This window comes from Nanorana parkeri, unplaced genomic scaffold (genome assembly GCF_000935625.1).
Source record: "Nanorana parkeri isolate BGI_ZX_2015 unplaced genomic scaffold, ASM93562v1 scaffold213, whole genome shotgun sequence".
Lineage (NCBI taxonomy): Eukaryota > Metazoa > Chordata > Amphibia > Anura > Dicroglossidae > Nanorana > Nanorana parkeri.
Window position 1 is genome coordinate 830,590 of NW_017306481.1, and position 7,087 is coordinate 837,676.

A 7,087-nucleotide genomic window follows, 5' to 3' on the forward strand; every position below is an offset into this window, starting at 1 on the left:
ATTGCATTCTAGGTCAACTTTGCTGCTCACTGCATGGAGGTAATAATTCTGATTTCCTGTTCAATGAAGAGGCAGGAGGTAGAAAAGTGACATAAAATGCTGAAATGCTTAACCAGAAAGATAAATTAATGAATTAAGCTGTTTTTGTCACATATCTAGCTGTGCAGTATGGAGGTTTTGTGTAAATCACAAGAATGGCTGCACAGAATTAGACATTAAGCTGTTTACCTTTAGTTTGCTTCAGGACATAAGGTACCCATACGCCTTATGATTAGCACATAATTTACGCCTGCGGTCACGGTTTCGTCTGATAATCGGCCAGTTGATGGGAAGTGCACAACCGCAAATACTGTGCAACTGGCCAAATTTAGTCTTTCAGGCAGACTAGAAAACGTTCATCGAGTTGGATGAAAATCGACGGATTAGTGGCGTTTTGATACATACAACAAAAATAGCAAAATGAAAAAATGCACATGCGCAAACGAAAATCAGTTCTGTCGATCGACGAAATTCGGCCAGTTAGTAGTGCTGATGAACGATAATCACAAACTACATTGGTCTGTGCATGATGGGCTATTTGAATGAGAATTGAACGAGGGTGCGATGCCAGGACAAAAAAGTTGTACAATGGTTGTAAGGCAGGGCTCAAAATTTCAAGTCCTGAGCTACTAGCCAGGCTTCAAGAGTTACTCGCCACCAGTCGCCCCACCTGACCCCTATCGTGCCCCGCCCTTAACTCTGCCAGGTCAGTGTTGTGACACAGAGAACAGAGATCAGTAACAATGCAGAGTGCAGAGGCCAGTGGTGTAATGCCAAGTACAGAGACCAGCCGGGTTGACGCACAGTACAATGGCCAGTGGTGTGGTGTGATGCAGAGTACAGAGGCCAGCAGTGTAATGCAGAAAAAAGCAATGTATCCTCCATGTCCCAGGTGTCCTGCTTCTCCGGTGCTGTCCTTCCAGCATGTACCTTTAGGTAGTGAGGCATTAACCCTTTCCCTGCCACCGCAGTAACGCTTACAAGTGTTTCTAGCTGGCCAGCTCAGTAAGCCTTACGTCGGTGGCTTCCTCCCTTCTGCTATAAACTCATGGTCGCTTGTCATCTTCTCCACCCTGCCTGCAGCGGCTCCATGCTTCTCCTCAGATCCCCGCTGCTCTCCCTCGCCTGTATGGGCTAAGGCAGTGGGGATCCCAGGAGAAATGGCTGACAGGGGGTTGGTGGAGGGAGCTGATCATCAAGATGGCTGAGCGGCATGAGAGCAACAGCAAGAGGGGAGGATAGAGGAGCCGCTGTCATCCTACAGAGGCTTCTACCCTTTCAGAAACTGTTTGATATTAAATATTTTACTATCACCAGTTAGTGAATGAATAGGAAGCCTCAAGACTGACTTTTTTTTAACTTTTCAAAATAACATTAATTTAACTGTGGCAGCGCATGGCAGGGCATTGTGAGGCATTGCCGTGTGTTGTGATTAATTGTATGACTATATCATTTTATCACAACACAAACACCAGCACAGTGCACAAACGATTTTTAACATAACTCGCCTATTTACAGTTTTGAGTTACTTTTTTACCGTTTCGCAAAAAGACGCAATTTAAATTTTACAAATATTTGTTATTTAGTAACTCAATACAGTTTTATCTTTTAGATTTAGTCAGAAAAGTATTTTTTTGTGCACTGATACTTATTTTAGTGTGCTTTTATCCATTTAATTGTGTATTTTTATCAGTTTAATATTGATTTGACAAACATTTGCACAAATATTGCAGGGCTTACAAAATTAGTATAACTATCTTTTTATTCTACCAGACCTGTGCTTTCAGAAAATATATGGTTTGGGGGGTCTTTTACAAACGCTAACAACGCAGCAGTAGAAAATCAAATAATTGGGAAAAATTGCAAAAATGGTGTGGCCAGCTTAGGTGTAAAGTGTTCCGGAGGCCTTGGCAGCGAAAGGGTTAAACGATCCTCTGATGATAAATGTTTGTTAAAACCCCTCTTACCTGTAAAAGAAGGCAGTAATGCATGCCATTCCCAGGGCCTATGCCACTGAACTCCACTTCCATCACTGGAATTAGTCCCCTGAAGTTCGCTGAGAAACCAACACTTCTAGGAGTGTCAATGTCCTGGGTTCCATGCAGCTCTCACTGGTTCCTCATTGGTTCAAGGCACTGACATCAAGTCACTACTCTCTCCTGCAATTACGTGAGGTCGGGGTTCTGAACAGAAAAAGCTGCAGGCTGATCGGAATAGAGTTTGTCGGTGTAGACACCAGGTAAAGTACGCGTATTTTACTGCATTTCTGTACAATTAAGAAGGGTTTTATCAAAACGTTTTCTTGACCAGGTCGTTTTATGTGTGGTTTTTAGTGTTAGGGGTACTTAAAAATTTAGTGACAGGTTAGCTTTACAGTTTTTACTTGTTCACAGTGCTGTATGGAACTAAGGTAATGGCCTGAAAGGGAGATCTTATTACATCCATTGTACAAATGCAATACAGCTAAATCGGAGAGCAGCAAAATTTGGACCAGAACTGACATCAACCACGAATCATAAAAAGACCCTAAAACTCAGTCGTTTTTTTTTTATTTTCGCATTGTATTTAATATATAATAAAGATTAAAAGTAAAAGCTGTAAACTCTAAAAGTGACATGCTGAATATTTGACTAATGAATAAAATGGTGTTATCTGTCCACTACCTGTATCTGTTTTATATTATAATGATTATGGAAAATCGTATTCTGTATAGAAGACTGAAAAAGGCTGGAAGAATGCAGCCTTGAGTCTGCATTACAATATAATATTAGTATGAGACCTTCACTTCCTGTGCCAAGCAGGGGAAATTGCAAACTCCATTATATTACAGATAAAAGTTCCCCTTGTCATTTACTGCGGCATAAAACTGTTGACGCCTTCAAAAACAAATTGGATAAATGCGTGCCATAATGCTGAGTAGCAAATGCGTATTCATTAATTTTAATGACTGCTATTGTATCAGTAATGCATTTAGAAGCACCTTATTATTATAGACATGAAGTTCTCTGGTCTGGCAGTGAAGGTCCAGATGGATATACAAAGCGATGATGCTGCCAGATAAAATATTCTTGACATATTGTTGTATTTAAATCTCTTAATCTGTTTTACAGTACAACCATTATATTGGTCTTATTTAAAGCAGACCTTTACTGCTTCTTGCATAGGTGGGCTTTTGCCCACCTTATGTGCATACTTGCACCTACTGTGCAAGTGTGCTCAGCATATGAAAACTATGGCACACTTACCTCCCTCCTCCAGCAATGCAATGTATGATATCCCTCTTGACACTCCATTGTTGACATCTTCTTCTTCATGGGGTCACATCATTCATATACTCAATTCCTGGCATCTGTAAGGATTCAGGGGTGTATACCGAACTATTAATGTGCTGCAACAAAAAAGAAAAGGAAGTTTAGCAGACTTGGGGTCACCATCCACATTACAATCTGACTCTACAGTCTTTGCACAATCTACTTTACATTTACCAAAACCATGTAAATTAAAGACCTACCAAACTACCCAAGTAATCTGTATGTAATCAGGCAGTCTCTGGCACTACATAGCTGTTGGTAGATCTACAGGGCATTGTTCAATGAGAGTGTAAAGTGTGCGGTGAGCTTTAGGGACTTTGCATACCAAAAATGTAACCTCCTAGTATTTTTTTAATTTTTCACATAAGTTCTGCTTTAAAACCCAAGGGCAGACACATATTAAAACATTGCATATGTTGTCTCTCTATCTCTTGCACTGCATTTAAACTGTTTTATACCTTGCCCAATACAGCACACTTTTGCACCATATGACATCATAATATGCTGTGCATTGGTCTCCCATCATTGGCTTCCAATAGGAGAAGCCAGCAGGGTGAATTAGATACTTTCCTAATACAAAATGTGCCCTTCCATGCTATGAATCACATAAGTGCTCAGCCAACACTGATTCAGTCAGCTGTCTCTTGGGCATTAGTTATAGTGGGGCTTGTGGGCAACAATACTAAAGCAGTAAACACCCCGATTAGTGCAGGTGAGTGAAATTTTAACAATGCCAGTGCTATAATATCCCAATTACAGCACTGGCAAAGTAAACAATATATGCAGCATTGTTGGCCACAGTGACAACTTTCTTATCCTCCCAGCATGCAAAGTAGTAGGACTTTGCGCTAATAGAATGCCAGTATGAGTCGCGGAAAGCGAGGGCATTACTAGGCAACATGTAAGGGCACAAGTAACATTGACTAACTAATAACAACACCCCCAGCCAGGCTGCTGAGGAAGGGACAGAATGACGCTGGGCATTCAGCGGCAATAGGCGATATGGAATGTTAGAGAGTAGATAGAGGCAAAGAGATATGAGATATGGTGCTCAGCATGTTCGGCTGACCCGAAGTGCAGAAGGAGTTCGACTCAGCCGATCCAACATCTGGATCGGCTGAGCCGAACCTCCGGCAGGCTACTCACTGCTGTTCGGCCAATTCTTATAGATGCCGAACAGCAGTGAGTGAATAGCCGAATGCTGCTGAGCGGCATTCGGCTCGGCTATTCTGCTCGGTCCCTCAGAGGGACCGAGTAGAACAGAAAAATAGTTTTTAAAAAAGTAAATAGAAAACGATTGTGCGGAGCTAAGAAGTACCGTCGTATAACAGCAACAACAATAGTAGTCGGCACTGTATATAGCGGGAGGTTCTTTTATAAGCTTCTTTGTACTATCACCCAATTTTTAGTTTAGAATTAACCTCTCCAATCATTCCAAACCTAGTAAAAACTTTTGGACTTGTGATATACTATAAATTACACAATCGCATTTGCACTTTTTCACAGTAAAAACAATCAACTGTGTGACAATACCGCCATGTATGACTAAAAATAATAAGAGCCAATAAGCTGTGCTAGAAAATTTTGTCTTGGGTTGCTTTGAACTCTGACAATTTCAGCCAACATGAACATTCAAGTGTCAGTTTTGGGTAAACACTGGTTGAATCATCTACTTCTTTTTTCTGACTGCTACAGTAGTTCAGAAATGTACAAAGGATATGATCACAGCAATAATCGTGCCACTTCTCCGAAAGGCTTTAAAACCGCAGTGGATAAACTTAACCTAAGATGACCAGATAGAGTCTATATAACAACAAATCCCTGTAAATCCATCTGTTCTCGCTATGTGCCTCAAAATCACTTTCTGAAAACTGCTATATTACATTTCATTGCATTCCAGGAAAATATTATACTACTTACATCCACAATAATCCACAGTAAGAAGGATGTGTCAATAGTTTAAAAAAAAATAAAGATTTAAAATTTTGAGGTTTGATGCTGTCCTCTCTAACACTGCTGCTCAATGCAAATGTCCTCAAGGGCCATTATGCAAAATAAACTGGGACCTCTTAACATTGTCTGGTGCCTTGACACTGTTAATAAATTGATAAATTGATAAATTGGCCATGTGTAGATTTTATTTTGAATAACATTTTTACACTGGACAGTTAAAGACGAAGAGGGTTATTCACTAATTAGTCGGAGGATCCAGCTGTAGCTTCGGCTGATATTTCGTCTCACTTCGGCTGCCAGAGCCCTTCGGTTTAGTCAAATTGCAGGGCTGCTGTGGCTGCTGTAAGGGCTATTCACTATTGCCCGTACAGCAGCTGAAGGCAGCCAAGCGGCTCAGCCAGGCCGAATTCATATGCTTTGGCTTGGCTGAGCCGTAGTGTCACCCAAATGACAGCAGTTCTTCACGCAAACCCCCAATGTGAATAAGCTCCCCTGCCCGCACCCCACAAGCAACGCCCCAGGGCTTGCTGGGAAGAGGTCCTTGTTCCCATCGGCATGGGGACAAGGTGCTTTTTCTTTCCTGCCCTGCTAGGCCTGTGCTCAGATCAAGGGCCTGGTATGGAATGTTTGGTGGTTTCCTCCTTAAAATTCCTACCAGACCTTAAGGGCCTGCTATGGCTTTATGGGGGAAGATTTTAACTTTCCTACCAGACCTAAAGGGTCTGGTATGGTTTGGGAAAGGGGCCCCACACTCTTTTTTGCTTTTCTTTAAAGTTTCTTTATTTTCTATACTTTTTTAAATTTTTTACATTTATTTAAATAATTTTGAAGCATTTGTTTTTCATTTATTTCTATTCTATTCGTTTTTTTCTATTCTGCTCACTTCCTCTGAGGTAGCGAGCAGAATAGCTGAGCCGAATTTTCTAACTTTCCTACCAGACCTAAAGGGTCTGGTATGGTTTGGGAAAGGGGCCCCACACTTTTTTTTTTTTGCTTTTCTTTAATTATTTTCTTAATTTTTTTTTATTTTCCAAATTGTTTACATTTATTCAAATAATTTTGAAGCATTTGTTTTTCATTTATTAAATTTTTTTCTATTCTGCTCACTTCCTCTAAGGTAGCGAGCAGAATAGCTGAGCCGAATGCCTCTCGGCGGCATTCGGCTATTCACTCTCTGCCGTTCGCCCCCTATGAGAATGGGGTGAACGGCAGTGAGTGAGCTGCCGGAGCTTCGGCTCAACCGATCCAAATGTTGGATCGGCTGAGTCGTACTCCTGCACTTCGGCTCACCCGAACATGCAGAACATGTTCGGCTGGCCAAAGGCAGCCGATGTACGGCTGATTTCAGCCGATGTACGGCTGATTTCAGCCGATGTACGGCTGAAATCAGCTGTACTGAGCCAGAGTGATTAGGCCAAACATCATTCAGGTCTGTTCTCTTCGGCTCGGCTACTCACTTGGCTGCCTTTGGCAGCTAAGTGAATAACCCTCTAAATGTGCTTTACTCTTGTATGTATGCAGGAAGGGCTAAACTCTAGTCTACTTTTTTCATGGCAGCTGACCAATTTTTTACTAAGAACTGCCTTTATTATAGGAGTAGTTGGTTGAAGTTTCATATTTCTTCTTTAGTAATATGTTGCTTGAGATAGAAGGGTATTTGAGCATACGATATATATGAAGCTTCTTCATATTATTTGGAAATCATTTTTACATCATGTTTTCTTAGCTGGTGATCCACCAGTTGTCTATAAAACAGCAAACAGTTAAAAACATTTTTCCATGCT